Source organism: Coturnix japonica, chromosome 24 (genome assembly GCF_054131305.1).
Source record: "Coturnix japonica strain WE chromosome 24, WE-NBRP24, whole genome shotgun sequence".
Lineage (NCBI taxonomy): Eukaryota > Metazoa > Chordata > Aves > Galliformes > Phasianidae > Coturnix > Coturnix japonica.
Window position 1 is genome coordinate 3,081,539 of NC_140686.1, and position 15,318 is coordinate 3,096,856.

The 15,318-nt window shown below is 42.3% G+C and overlaps 1 pseudogene across 1 annotated transcript in view; it reads right to left on the bottom strand.

Annotated features, from left to right (window-relative positions):
• Positions 1-9,384: 9,384 nt before the first annotated feature.
• The window catches only part of LOC146757029 (uncharacterized), a 46,590-nt pseudogene continuing 40,656 nt past the window's right edge, over positions 9,385-15,318 (bottom strand). Inside the window, exons 28-32 of the transcript XR_014936942.1 lie at positions 14,689-14,982; positions 13,769-14,001; positions 13,135-13,381; positions 11,159-11,204; positions 9,385-9,646 (exon numbers count right to left, since the gene is read on the bottom strand). The product of XR_014936942.1 is annotated as an uncharacterized LOC146757029 (transcript). The remainder of the gene's footprint in view (positions 9,647-11,158; positions 11,205-13,134; positions 13,382-13,768; positions 14,002-14,688; positions 14,983-15,318) is intronic.

Here is a 15,318-nt window from a genome sequence, read left to right on the forward strand (position 1 = left end):
CAAGCCAGAAGGATGAAACCTCTCTGGGAGGAAGGGCGATGGCAAAAGTATAAATATGGGGAGGCGTGGCAGGTTGATTATATCACCTTGCCACGATCTCACAGTGGTGTTATGTACTCACCATGGTAGAGGCAACCACTGGGTGGCTTGAAACATACGCAGTACCCCATGCTACTGCTCGAAACACCATATTAGGTCTTGAGAAACAAGTCCTGTGGCGACATGGTACCCCAGAAAGAATTGAATCTGATAATGGGACACATTTCAAAAATTCCCTTATAAATACTTGGGCCAAAGATCATGGCATTGAGTGGATTTATCATATTCCCTACCATGCACCAGCTTCTGGTAAAATTGAACGATATAATGGGTTGTTGAAAACTATGTTGAAAGCAATGGGTGGTGGAACATTTAAGCACTGGGAGAAGAATCTGGCAGAAGCCACTTGGTTGGTGAATACTAGAGGATCTGTCAATCGTGATGGTCCTAGTCAATCTAGCCCCCTACACACTGTAGAAGGAGATAAGGTCCCTGTTATACATGTAAAGAACATGTTGGGAAAAGCTGTTTGGGTCCTTCCAGCTTCTGGAAGGGGCAAACCTATCCGTGGAACTGTCTTTGCCCAGGGACCTGGGTGCACTTGGTGGGTAATGCAGAAGGATGGGGATGTTCAATGTGTGCCACAAGGGAATTTGATGCTGGGGGAGTGCAGTCAATAATTTTATGTATTTATATATATATGTTTGCATGTGTAGTGTATTTTAGTTATTATAGTTGTACATTTAGTTATGTTACATGCAATTCTACTGTTTAGCTATCATAATTTTACATACGTGTATATATATGTATATATATATTTACCATGATGTAATAATGTAGAATAAGGGGTGGAATGTCATGGTTTTGTAATTTTGTAATTTTGCTATCAGTATTCCACATCATAACATCATGTCAAGTATGGATACTTCTATTGAATGTGCAGTCCACAGAAGAAGACTACATATCCCAGAGAACAACAGGGGTAATAATAAGTCACGGGACCAGGACTCTATATAATCTCGTTCCCAGGCTGGAGTGCCCTTCTTCTTCTCTTGAACTTCTTGGGGAGTGGGAAGCGTTCCAGCCGTGTCGCCTAGAGTTCACAGTAGGCCTCTCGGTTTTCGGGGACTCTCTCTCTCTGTTTCGTTCGATTTGTTAGCCTCAATTATATTATATTGTGTTATCTTGTATTTCGATATTTAGTAAAATAAGTTTTTCCTCCTTAGATTGTCGCTGTTTTATCCCACTCCCTTTTTCCCCCTCCTTTCCGGGCCCCAGGGTGGGGGCCCACGGGTTGGCTTCCCCTGTCATGGGCATAGGTAAATCTAAGTAACCCGTGATAGGGACATGGGGGGTTATTTGGGGGGGATGGGGGGTTATTGGGGGTTATTGGGGGGGATGTGGGGGTTATGGGGGGTTATAGGGGGTTATAGGGGGCTTATGGGGGGGATGGGGGGTTATTAGGGGGCTATTGGGGGGAAAGGGGTGGGATGGGGCGTTATAGGGGGTTATGGGGGGGTTATGGGTGGGATGGGGGCTTATAGGGGGTTTATGGGGGGGATGGGGGGGTTATAGGGGGTTTATGGTGGGAGATGGGGGGTTATGGGGGTTATTGTGGGGTATGGAGGTTTATGGGGGGTTATAGGGGGTTTATGGGGGGAATGGGGGGTTATAGGGGGTTTATGGTGGGAGATGGGGGGTTATGGGGGTTATTGTGGGGTATGGAGGGTTATGGGGGGGTTATAGGGGGTTTATGGGGGGGCTATAGGAGGTTATTGGGGGGTGTGGGGGGGAATGGGGGGGTTATAGAGGGTTATTGGGGGGGATAGGGGGGATGGGGGGTTAAAGGGGGTTATTGGGGGTGTGGGGGGAAGGGGGGTTATAGGGGGTTATGGGGGTGTTATGGGGGGATGGGGGGTCATGGAGGGGGATGGGGGGGTTATAGGGGTTATAGGGGGTTATTGGGGGGATGTGGGGGTTATGGGGCGGATGGGGGGTCATAGGGGGTTATAGAGGGTTTATGGGGGGGATGGGGGGTTACTAGGGGGGTTATTGGGGGGAATGGGGGGTTATAGGGAGTCATTGGGGGTTTATGGGGGGGATGAGGGGGTTATTGGGGATTATAGGGGGTTTATGGGGGACGATGGGGGGTCATTAGTGGGATATGGGGGGGAGATGGGGGTTATGGGTGGGATGGGGGGACATGGGTGGCTTATGGGGGGGGATGGGGCTGTTATAGGGTCCATGGGGGTCATGGGTGGGTTATGGGGGGGGATGGGGGGGTTATGGGGGTGATGGCGGGACATGGGTGGGTTATGGGGGGGTTATCGGGGGGTTATAGGGTCGATGGGGGACACGGCTGGGACATGGGGGGAGATGCGTGGGTTATGGGGGGTGACATGGGGGTATGAGGGTTAATGGGTGGGTTATGGGGGGATGGGAGTCATGGGGAGGGGATGGGGGGGATAGGGGGACGGGAGGGGTAATGCGGGGGAGTTGGGGGTGGTCATGGGTTGGTATGGGGGGGTATGGGGTCTATGGGGGGACATGGGTGGGGTAATCCACTGTTAACTGAGAAAGCCGCTTGGCATTCTGATCTGCTCATCATCATGGGAATCTTGCTACCCTTGTGGAGATGTCTTACTTTTGAACTCAGTCCTGTCCTGTTTCTGTCTAGTTCTTCGTAAATACTGATGCATCAGGAAGGAGAAATACTAGGGATTACTAGGAAGAACAATAGAACAGCAGGCATCATTGTGTCATTGCGTAAATACCTGGTATGCCTTGAATTTCAGAGGGTTGCAGTAGGAAAATTCACAATGAGCAGAAGTTAGAATAACGAGAGGTATGAAATGTTATATGTCAAGGAAAACCTGAATAGACAAAGGCTTCTCAGTGTGGAAAAGGCACAGCTGTAGAGTCAGCTGATTGATGAAATGGTACAATGAGGTGGGAGAATACCACGAGAATTTGGCATTTAAGTGATAGAGCTCTACAGTTAAATTTAAGCAATAAAAACAAAACTAAGTCTTCACTTTCTAGGTTTGCATCAGAGGATTTTAACAATTGGTAACTTGTTTTTTATTACAGTGCTGTCATTGGTGAGATCGATGAAGAGACAGATTCAGCTCTTGACTTAGGGAATATTCGAGCAGAACCCTTAAGTTCAGTTGTGCATTGAAAAGAAGAGAATGCACAAGGACTTTGTAAATCTTTGGTTGTACAGACCTATTTAACAATGTTCAACAGTTTTTACAAATTGTACGTAACTTGTCTAGTCACCAGTTGTTTTTTTTTTTTATTATGAATATGTTGTAGTTTCGCTTGTAAATTAAAGTTTCTACATTTTACTAAGTATGTTTTTGTTGGATTTACTTTAGACATTTCATGCTGTGTAATTTCACTATGAATAATGGGAAACTCAAGCAATATCAGGACAGGGGGCTCTGGTATAGAGTTCAAAGAAGGTAATGCATCTCTATTCACAGGCTGACAAAGATGTAGGTGCTAGAGCATTCTTGGAGAAGCTGAGAAAGGTGATTTCAGACTCTTTCAGAAAAGACTGCTGACAAAAACTGGCAGCACAAAGCCCTATTAGGTTGATAGGCTGTGCATTGTTGAACTGACTCTTCTTCAACAAGGTAGGCAAAGGATGGTCTGCTCACGGGTCTGGTTAGAATTTCAGACTGCAATTCAGTGCTGCCAGGAGGGAGACTACTCAGAAGCAAAGTTCTGTGTGACAGCTTAAACTGTCAGCTGTGAAGTTTGGTTACCTACACATGTAGACATCAGCAAAGTTAAGATTATTTTTTACTTTTGGATTGCATTCAAATTTTCTGTTTCAACAGCAGATTTTATTTCAGTTTTGATGCCATTGGTTTTGGTCTGGATTTGACCAAAGGCTGTGCTGGTTACACTGGTGAAGAAATCGGAGAGAGAAGAACTGGTAACAAAGGGGTTCTTTAAATCAAACAGAAGGCCCACTACCCTTCTAAAAACTACAAAGGTGAAATCATAGCCTAATAAATATTTCAGTTTTGATGCCATTGGTTTTGGTCTGGATTTGACCAAAGGCTGTGCTGGTTACACTGGTGAAGAAATCGGAGAGAGAAGAACTGGTAACAAAGGGGTTCTTTAAATCAAACAGAAGGCCCACTACCCTTCTAAAAACTACAAAGGTGAAATCATAGCCTAATAAAGTTACACTCTACAGTGGATTGTTAGGTCTTAATTAGAGCTTAATTTTGAGAGAAGTTTCATTCTCAGATGTTGGAAGAAGTCTGGGAGAGGAAAAAGGGAACCACAAGCCGTTATTGTTTTGGACAGGGCTGTGCCAGTTGCTGTGTGCCATTTGGCTGGCTGCTAAGATTCCTGTGGTTTCCCACTCTGTACGGAGGTAGAAAAGAAAGTGTTTCCTAGGAGATAAGTGGTAATTTCTGCAAAAGAAGTCCTTTCTCTCACTGAAGGAAAGAAAAAAGTACTCAACAAAGAAGAACAATTCTCAGGCTTGAAGGTACTCTCAGTACGGACTGCTGGTCTTAAGACTGACAGATGGTTCCTCAGTACATGGAGAGTCCTACTGAAATACATATAAGGTGTCAGTTCACAGTGTTCTTGAAAAGCGGCTTTTCCTGCCAAGAGCCAAAATCAAGAGTATGATAAATAACAAGAAACTGAGTAAAATTCAATGTGTCCTTGCAAATTAGCAAACTGATTTTACAAAAATGAGCAGGGAAGAGAAAGATGATGTTGAGGACAAAAGGAAGTAACACTGAATTGGAGGTAATCGTCATAATCCACTACGTTTCCTGTGTTGCCTGATGTTGGTCGCTTCCTCCTTTTGTTTATTTAAAAGACATCTTGGAGTTAAGGGACAAATCTTGGCTAACACTGGAAAAGGATGTCTCCAGTGAAAGGACTGAGCTGGCTTATAAAAAGATGTGTTGAATTCATTTGGTGTGCTTGAAGCAAAACAAAAGCCACCTTTGTAGTCAAAGAGCAAGTTCCTTAATTGCAATCCGTGTGCAGAGCCTCCGTGTCCACACGTCTGCAAAATTCTTCAAACATTAGTTGGTCAACCCATAGGTTGAAGGAATGTGATTCTGTTTTGAGGACTTAGTCTGATAAGGGAGGCTTTCTGTCCAGCTCATCCCTTGCTATCAGCTACAGCCTGTTATCCTTAGGCCTTGGACTTGGTGAGTATCAAACATGCTGAGCTAGATCTGGAGACTCATCAGGTAGTGTGATGTATCTAGTACGATTCCATCAGTATACTACCTTCCCAACAAACATACCAGTTCTGTATGTGTGAATAGATGCTTTTCCACCTATTAGCTTCCGATGGGTGAAGCTGTGCTCCACTGAGAATTTTACTCTGCAGGTAAAATGATCCTAAATACCTGGCTGGTGTTCTCAATGCCTTGCTGAGAGGTGATTTAGTTGATTCCATGGCTGATAGTTCATGGCTTGGTATTTTGTCATGTTCCTTTAGGAACTGAATGACCTTGAAGGCACTTCTCAACACAATGAAAGCCTCTCAGAAGAGACTCAAACTCCAAATGGGAGTAATGCCACTGTAACTACATGGTTTATGCTTGCTAGGTTTATTTGGTCTATAGTATTTGTGAACACATCTGCCTCTTTCGCATCCTTCAGGCTGTGGGTTTAGGGAGTGACAGTGACAACCAAAGGAAGTGTGAGCCATGGAGCCAGACATAGCAGCTCTGCCTTCATGTCTGGCAGCACTGTATGCAACTTGGCTAATTTTTAGTAATTGTATTTTCATTCCTACCTTCCAGCTGTGTGTTCTGCTTAGTGATTAGAACCATGAAAGTCCATGAGTTTTCTTTGAGTGGAAGAGGGTTCTTCAGTCTCAATTGCTGTCCAGTCAATGAGGGGAAACTTGTACCAGGTTTAGTTTAACTACATGTGGCAGAAGGTAATGAGTCAGGTGTTTGCCTTGAAAATCCCACACTTGCCTCTAATACTCTTTTAAGGATTTATTTATTTATTTATTTATTTATTTATTTACAGTAATTTTTACAGCAATTACAGAAACTGTGACATTTCTTCCAGTAGTAGAATCTTCCCTGAAGAAAATAAAAGCTCTGCTGATGAAGGTAGAAATCAAAGGTGAAAACAATAGCAGTCAGACTCCTGCCAAGAGCCACTTGCCTGCACTGTGATCCTGACCTTATCCAGGCAGTAATATCTTCCTTCCTGGACCTTGCAGCACATTCCAGGAACTCGGGGACTTGTGCTGAACAATGTGTTGCTGCTGTTAGTCTGACATCAGTAACGCTGGCCCTGAATGGGTGCCAAGAAATGTCACTCCACAAGGAACTCCTCCACTTGCACTGTTATATAAACGGTGTTGGTTTCTCCTGGGGACACGAGGGCAGGAGGAGGGCAGTCCCTGTACGATTTTTGTTCTCTGAAACATCAGTAGTGGTTGTTCCCCACACCTCCTTGTCATCATTGTGTCATGGTTTTGTAATTTTGTAATTTTGCTATCAGTATTCCACATCATAACATCATGTAAAGTATGGATACTTCTATTGAATGTGCAGTCCACAGAAGAAGACTACATATCCCAGAGAACAACAGGGGTAACGATAAGTCACGGGACCAGGACGCTGTATAATCTCGTTCCCAGGCTGGAGTGCCCTCCTCCTTCTCTCGGACTTCTCGGAGAGTGGGAAGCGTTCCAGCCGTGTCGCATAGAGTTCACAGTAGGCCTCTCGGTTTTCGGGGACTCTCTCTCTCTCTGTTTGTTCGATTTGTTAGCCTCAATTATATTATATTGTGTTATCTTGTATTTCGATATCATATCCGCAGGCACCGAACCCCAAGGGGCTGCACACGCTCCGCCTCACTGCTCCGGTGGCCCAACTCTAACTCGGTCCGGTCCCAGGCTCGGCGCAGCTGCTAGTCCGATGGCAATGGAAATTATAATAATTGATCACAGTCCGTTACAGATTTCTTTGTTCTTTCTCCACACCCACTGCTGCATTTGACTAGTCTTTAAAAAATCTGTCATGGGTTACTTAGATTTACCTATGCCCGTGACAGGGGAAGCCACCCCGTGGGCCCCTCCCCGGGGCCCAGAAAGGAGGGGGAAAAAGGGGAATGGGATAAAAACAGCGGCAATCTAAGGAGGAAAAACTTATTTTACTAAATATGATATCAAAATACAAGACTCCTCACAAATTGAGGATTTCCCCTGCAGTTTCCTTAAATGACAGCATTCCCTGTCCCTTCTCTATTACAAGGAACTATCCACTCCCTGCACTGAATCTAGTTTAAAGTGCTGGTAATCAATCCAACCAGCTTGCTCCCCAGCATGCTTTTGCCCCACCTGCTCTGTCACATTCTGTCTGATGTCCACATACCTGGTCTCTCAAAGGCCTGCCCAAGATCACAGTAACCAAAACCTTGATCTGACACCATTACCTGAGCCAGTAATTTACCTGGCCCATTCTCCCTCTTCATTTCTCAGCCCCCAGTCAGCAGTACAGAGAAGACTACTTGTGTTCCTGATCCCTTCAACATCTTCCCAAGGGATTCAAAGTCCCTTTTAATGTTCTGTAATTTCCTTTTTGCAGCCTCCTGGGACCCTACTTGAATGAGACCTTGAGTGGGTAGTAGCCTTCTATTTTATCAGAGGCAGTAGAGTCTTCTTAACATCTGTGACATGTGCCCCCAGATAACAGCAAACTGCTCTGGAGAGGTTATTTTTGGTGGCAAATTCGGGCCTCAGTGCCTCCCAGCAAGGAGTCCCAATTACCAAGGCTCGTCAGCTGTTTTTGGTGGCACTAGTTTTAATAGGACTCCTTGGTTGGCCCTGCCCTGCATGCTTGTTGTATGCAGTGGAAGCAGGGACAGGTAGCTGGGAAGGGGCCAGGGATGCCGTCTGGACATGCATGGGATCAGGAAGGCTGAGGCACAGATGGAACTGAACTTGGCGAGGGATGTAAAAATAACCAGAAGGGAGCCTACAGGTGCACTGGGCAGAAGTGACAGACCTGGGAGAGTGCACTCCCTCTGACAAATGAGGAGGGAGAACTGGCTTTAACCAACATGGAGAAGCACAAGGTACTCTATGAGTGCTTTGCTTTCTGGATTCTGCTGGAGATATTCTTCCACCTGGCTCCTGGCTTGTACCAGCTGGAGAGAGCACAAAGGGCCACCAGAATTTATCTCATAAAGGAATGGCCAACCTGCAGAAAAGGCTCCAAAGATCCCCCTCCCAAGCATGGCCAGGTTTACAACAGAGACTTTACCCTCGGCTTCCTGTTAATGAATCACCACCGAAGACCTGAAAGTGGTTCAGCACACCCATTAAAATCACAACCCTCCACACTTGTTTCAAGCATATACCCCTTAATTTCTATGATGACAAACCTTATGACATATAGTAGCTGTTTGCCCCACTGCTTCAAGTACCCAGGAGGAAAAGAACACAAATGCATGCTGGCCATTTGTCTGATCTCAGGGCAGACTGAAGGCACCAGAAGGAGAGATGGAAGTGAGCAGAGGAGGACTGTAGCAAGTCATAGAGGCAAGGAATGAGGTGGAAAGCAAGTCAAGAAGGCCAACAGAATAAAACAAAGATGTACCAGATATGAAAGTTTATTAAATACCAAGTTGGAACATAAATATCTGGAATTAAATATAGCATATTAGTGTCATAAAATACATTCATATAAAAACGTGCAGTACCAATTGGACAGAAGGTTGAAACATTAATTTTCCTTCTTCCCACTATGAACCGCTTCAGGTTCATCATGTGTTCATCTACCAACTGTGAATGTCTTAAGATGAGTCAAATTCTAATGCAAAATCCAACAAGGATATCAAGTCAGAAATATCAAAAAGGTCACATTAAAGCTTTCTTGGCACTGCTACACACGCACAGTATTTTTAAACCCTAGGTGCGTGAAAGTGACAGCAATGTAAAGTGCATTCTTCTCCAGCTTAATCACTGCTAAAACTTCCACTTAACCAGCAGAAATATTCACAGCATCAGGACGGAAACAGCTGGCAGGAATCCAATCAAAATCTCCTATGCGTTAAAATAACACTGGAGACTCTACCACAAACAGTGGAAGGGTTATATAGAACCAAAGGAATGCTTCTGGTAAAACCTTTAACAAAAAACATGGAGCAAAATAATGTGTCAAAAACATTTTGACAGTTCCGTCAAGTTCAAGAACCAACCTTACTCAGTCTGACAGTAATTAAAAATAGATATGGTTCTTATCCTGAGTGCAAAATAAACTGACTACCCCTCAGTGACCAACAGGTAAGTGCAGAGTGTCAACCTATTTAATATATTTAAAATTTATATTCAAACCGCAGTAAAGATGTTTCCACACTAAGCTGCAGGATGGGAAGTCACAGACCTCCTATGTAAACAAATGATCTCCAGTACTTTTCCCTTTACATTTTAAATAAAAATATATTTAGATCAGGTAATTTTGGTTTAAAACATCCCGGTACTCCTGTACCGCTCTGCAAAGGGGATCCTGGTCAACATTGAGATTTTTTGAAGATCCATAAGTAGATTTCATTAGAGAAGCTCTAGCAGTTTCAAGCTCAGCGGTGGCTGGAAAGAAAAGAAACAAGATTGACGATGTTACTTTTACAGTAGATTGAGTCAAATCAGTCACTGTAAAAACATTACTGATAACTGATCAGGCTACGCTCTACAGAGATATTTAAAAACTTCCAAGGAAAACACAAATCAAAAAGGACAGGCATAAAGGAAGAAACATTTTTTCACATTCAATGATCAGCCAATACAATTTTTAAAGCTAGTTAAAGAAATTCCAGGTTTTAGAAACACAGAATGGTTTGGGCTGGAAGGGACCTTTTAAGATCACCCAGTTCCAATCTCCCTTCTATAGGCAGGGACAGCTCCCTCTAGACCAGGTTCCTCAGAGCCCCATCCGGACTGGCTCTGAATGCCTGCAAGATGGGGGCTATGCACATCATCTCTAAGCAACCTGTTCCAGAGTCTCACCACCCTTACATTAGGAAGTAAAGAGTTTCTTCCTAATATCTAGTCTAAATCTACCTACTTTCAAGTTTACAGCCATTTCTCCGCATCCTGTTATTACATGCCCATATATATATATGAAAGTTTTAGCCTTAACTTTAACTGCCAGGGATGTCTTAACTTTCCCTGGCTAAACCCTCTTTCGTTCATGGAAACACATCTTCGATGGAAGCAGAAAAGGATTTTCAGTACTTCCATCCATCAGCCTTTTCCAGACAAGATCCCCAGACCAAGCAAATACTACGGCTCCTACTACACATGTAATTATGTTTGAATATGCAAATGGGCACATGGCAATGGGTTTCTGTCTATTCAGGGAAATTGGAAGAGCTGTGAAGCAACAGCTGGATTCTCAAGGGCTCCCTGCTTCAAAATAACTCTAGGAACAGCAGCAGTGACTCTGGCAGAATGCTAATTCTGAAACAGTATGAATTCTTCTCTGAAGACCTGGCCTTTTATTATAGAACAGGCTTTACACTGCATATTAAAAGCAATCAGTTCATGCTGTGTTTGCCTATATATTGCTGAATGATTTTTACCTAAAGAAAGGCTATCTTTTCCACTGATTCTTCTTTATCCAAAGACAAGTATGACAACATGTCAGGTACAAAAAAAAGCAATGAAAAAGAGCGAGCAAAAATTAAGAACACCAGAAAATGTATATGGTATATTTGAAGTGCTGAATGCAATGAATGTATGCAGAAAGAGAAGTAGTGACAGAAGTCCATAAAAATCTTATTTCTGGGCTTTTTTTTTTTTTTTTTACATTTGATGTTTGTGCCTGAGGATGAAAGGTGACTTGAACTTAAGCCAAGTGTATCTGTGCGGGGGAGATGGTTTGCTCTCCATGCTTTTTCTCAAAAGTAGCTGCAGAACATTCTGAAGAGTATATTGGTTAGCAGGAAGTTTTCCATTAAAACTCTCTAAGTTAGAGTTAAAAACAGCCCCACACTGTGCTTCAAACAGCACAAATCTTGACAACTTTTGAAAATAATTACATAGAAGTTACGAACAGTCATCACCTTCCTTAAAAACACTGATATCAGAGTAGCATATTACCTTGCTGAAGTTCCTTATTGATTTTTTCCTCCAATTCCTTCTGTACCTAGAATTATAAATAACACATGCATTATATAAATAACACTGCACATTTTATTAAGTAACAGAAACCAGCTTGGATCGCTAGAAAGGATCATTTGCCCCTCGCTCTCCCAGGAGATGTTTATTTACTGTCATTTATTCTGAATGCAAAGTTTTCATAAGGAGAAATTAGACCTTTTAAAGGGCCACAGTCCAAACACCGTATGCGATCATTTACATTTGAAGATATTTGCGACTCCTGTGTTATTTTCCATCAGGTCTTTAACGCATAGAAGTAATTGTCAAAACAGACAGCATAAAGCTTCCAGACTCATGTAATTAGCAAATACAGTTAAGTGCTTGGAGCATGTGGCTTACGTGGAGAGGCTGAGAGCATCAGGACTGTTAAGCCTGGAGAACAGAAGGCTTGTGGTCTCACCTACAGGTGTAATTATCTGACTGTGGGATGCAGCATAAAGAAGACAGAGCAAGAAATTTCTCGGTGGTGCCAAGTAAAAGAACAAGAGGAACAGGCAGAAGTCAAAAGAGTGGAAATTTATAAGACTGCTAAAAATCAGGAGTGCAGACAGGAAATAAAATCAGAAAGGAAACAGAAACTGAGAGACGGAATGGGAAGTAGGTGTTCCCTTTCTTATGCTACCAGTAGGAAAACTGGTTTCATGAATCCATGCACTCACGCTGGTTGCAGCTAGCAGAAGTCACTATTATTTCCTGAACCCACTTTTCAGAGCTGCATTTCTTTCTCCTGTTTGTAATCAGTGCAATTTGTTTCTTCAAACAGTTGCATGGACAAAGTAATTGATACCAGCATTTTGAATAACGGCGGCGTAAAGTATTTTCAGCTTCTTATCCTTGAAGCTTTATCAAAGCTTTTGCAAAATCAAAGCCAAAATCTACACGAGCTTCCTCATCCCAGGAGATGCTCACACTCTACTTCAGATAACCTCCCTTACTTTGAAAAACACCAAATGTGCACTGAGAGCTTTACATAAAAACAAAAGTGCAAGATGACTACACGAGGCAAACTCCAATTTAAGTTCCTTAGTTTCCAGTTATTATGAACTTTACTGTCAGGAGAACTTGTAATCTCCTCCATCCAAGAAGGCAGCACTTAGTTTGAATTTAATGGCAATACAGAGGTGGTTTTTTTTGTTGCTTTTTTTTTTTTCCCAATAGAAGGAAACAGATTACTGGAAAAATCTGAGGTATAACTGAAGCAAAGACAAGGCTCAGAGTCAGGTAAACTCTTGTCTTTTTAAGTAGCCTGGTGAACAGGCCAAGTACTAAGCAGCACAACTGGCAAAGTACTTCAAAGCTATTGCAGAAGTTGCAATCATGTATAAATTGCTGCAAAATATTATAAAGCTGTCAAGACTTGAAGAGTAGGTTGTTGTTTTCTCAGGTAATAATACATAGCAGGAAGCACAAAAAGAAATGTTTACTAGGCACAGCATGCATCCCACAGCAAACTGTATAGGAAGAAGCAAAGCAATCATACTCATATCATCCTAGTTTTAAAGGATGTCTTTGTTAATATTAATGTACTAAAAGAAACTAAAAATGAAGATCAGTAAGGAAAAAAACAACGTGGCTTGACCAGAGATGTCTGATGGGCTGAGCAAAGATGTCAAAGTTATCCATTTCAAGTATGTCATACACTTATGCACATTCTATACAGTAAAGTTTAATAAATAGCTTAGCTGGGAACTTCCAATGCCACAGCAGCTGCTTATTAAATTTTCTCTAGTTGAAAAAAAAGAAAAAAAAAACCAAAACACACAAAAACCTTACATAAGTACATAGTTATGTGTATATACAGTTAGATAGTTCATCATTTAGATGTCAGTATTTTTGGTGTCTGAGCACTCTAGGAATTCTGTACAATCTTAATGACCTAAAGTCTTCATCACTGAAGAGTATTTCACAATGCTTACCTTATCCATGTACACTTCAACTTTTTTTCTTGCCAATAATGCAATCCCAGCAGCATCTAGGAAGCATTCCTCTTGGCTGGAGCTTCTGTTTAGTGCGGAATTGTTTCTGAGATTTCCCAGTTCAGCTGAATATTTTCCTGGACTTGCAGGAGGACCTCCACTGACAGTGCTGCTCGCAATTAAAGATTTGTTTCTTTGGCGTTCCTCAAAGAGCTTACAATTGGCTTCTGCAAGTCTCTTGGTTGTTCTGAAATATTTAAAAACACACAAAGAATTATCTTTGATAATATTTTTGCAGAGTCACTTCTTCCAGGTCTTTGACTACTATTCAGCTTTTGAAAAGAGAAGGCATTAGAAGTCCAAAATGAGAGGGGCCCAAAGGCCATGTGTTAAAATGCTATCAACTTCAAACATGGGCCAGTGATGCCATAACTAGTGGTGTGACTGCTAGAACACTGAAGTGAAATGATGGTGGTTCCAAAAATAAAGGGGAAAGGTTTTAGAGGGTTACGCTTACATCCATAGTGCTGACAAGACACAGAAAAAGGATTTTAGGAGGAAACAGTACAAGGTTTTTCATGCAAGCTACTGCTACTTCACGTCTTGTTACCACTCCAAAAAAGCACGCACTTACCTTTCCAGCTTATTTGCTAGCCTTATTCTCATTTTCATTTCTTCACGATGCAGCTCTTTGTATTTTCCCAGTTCCGCAAGCATAGATTCGTTTTGAAAAATATTGTCTTTGGTATTTTTTATTTTGTCCAACTCACATTCAACCTCTTTTATTCTGCACTTCAGCTGGTCTCTCAGCGAGGCATGATGATTTTCTCTGATTTGTTCTATCTTGTCTTGTGAGGCTGCCTGGACCTGAAGCAGATAATACAATTTCAACCATTGCAAAGAAAAAGTGAACTGCATCTCCCTATACGGTTGCCCATAACCAATTTAAAGGGCCCAGTTTTACTCAACTGAGTCAACTGGACCTTTTCACTACTATCAGCAATCAAGGCAAAACCCTGGAACCAACACGTTAAATAACTGTTTTCATCCAGACAGATCTGCTCTTAGCAATATTACTTATGGGAGCAGCTACTAAAAGAATGCTATGGCTGAAGGACAGGGCACACAAAAAGGATTCTACAAAGAAATTATGAGAATCCCATCCCCACTCTTTCTGCCCCACGGTAACTTCAGTGACTTCTTCCCTGAGCATTTTATCCTGTACAATGATAAAACATAACCTGTACGTATGGCCAAGCCATCTCTAAGTTATAGCATTCATGTGATGAACAGCAATAACAAGATGACCAGATGGCCATAGCTTCTTCTAAGAACTGCAAAACAGAAGTCTGTCAAGGGACGGCTATTAGCTTGGGGACCTGCAGGCAAATTACACACACAAAAGCACTTTCGCCAAACAATTTTCCATTCTTCCACTTCCCTTCAGGAAATATAGAAGTATGGCACTAACACAAAAAACCAAAGTACGAACAAGAAATGGCAAAAAGAAGTTACATAATAAAAACTACAGACATACACAACAAATTCACTTACCTGCAAAAACAAATTGACTTCTTGAAGTTTTTGATTTATTTCTTGTGCAGCTCGCTCTTCCACTTCTTTCTTGTATCGTTCGATTTGGTTGTAAGTCATCATGTGCACATTGTGGACAGCCTCCAGATGTTGTCTCAGGTTTGCCACCTCTTCTTTCAGCTGGCATCTGGTCTTCTCTAGTTTTTCATGTTTTTTCATGTTTAGAGCCAGCAGTTCTTGCAAATAATGGTTTTGTCCTTGTAGTTGGACGCATTTTTTACACTCTAAATCCAGCTGATGAGAAAGTTCAGTAACCTACAGACAGTAATAAAATGAACTTAGAGGGGTGTAAAATTATTCTCTGAAAATTTATGAAGGGGAAGACCATCAAGTCTGTAACTGTCATCTGCTGACTCAGTACCCGAGTCAAAGGAAAGACAAGATCATCTTTTAAGGGAAGAACAACTTTTAAGTTCTTGCCAATAGGGTTCCTTGACTTACAACCTTCCTCAGTTCTGCAGCAAGTAAAAGATCAACAAGTAGCAAACTAGCAGAATTTCACTTACGGGAGTGTGCTGAAAGGCACTAGGACCATTCTTTTGTGCACTGCTCTACTGCTCGATGGAAATCAAACCACTCTACCCAGACAGC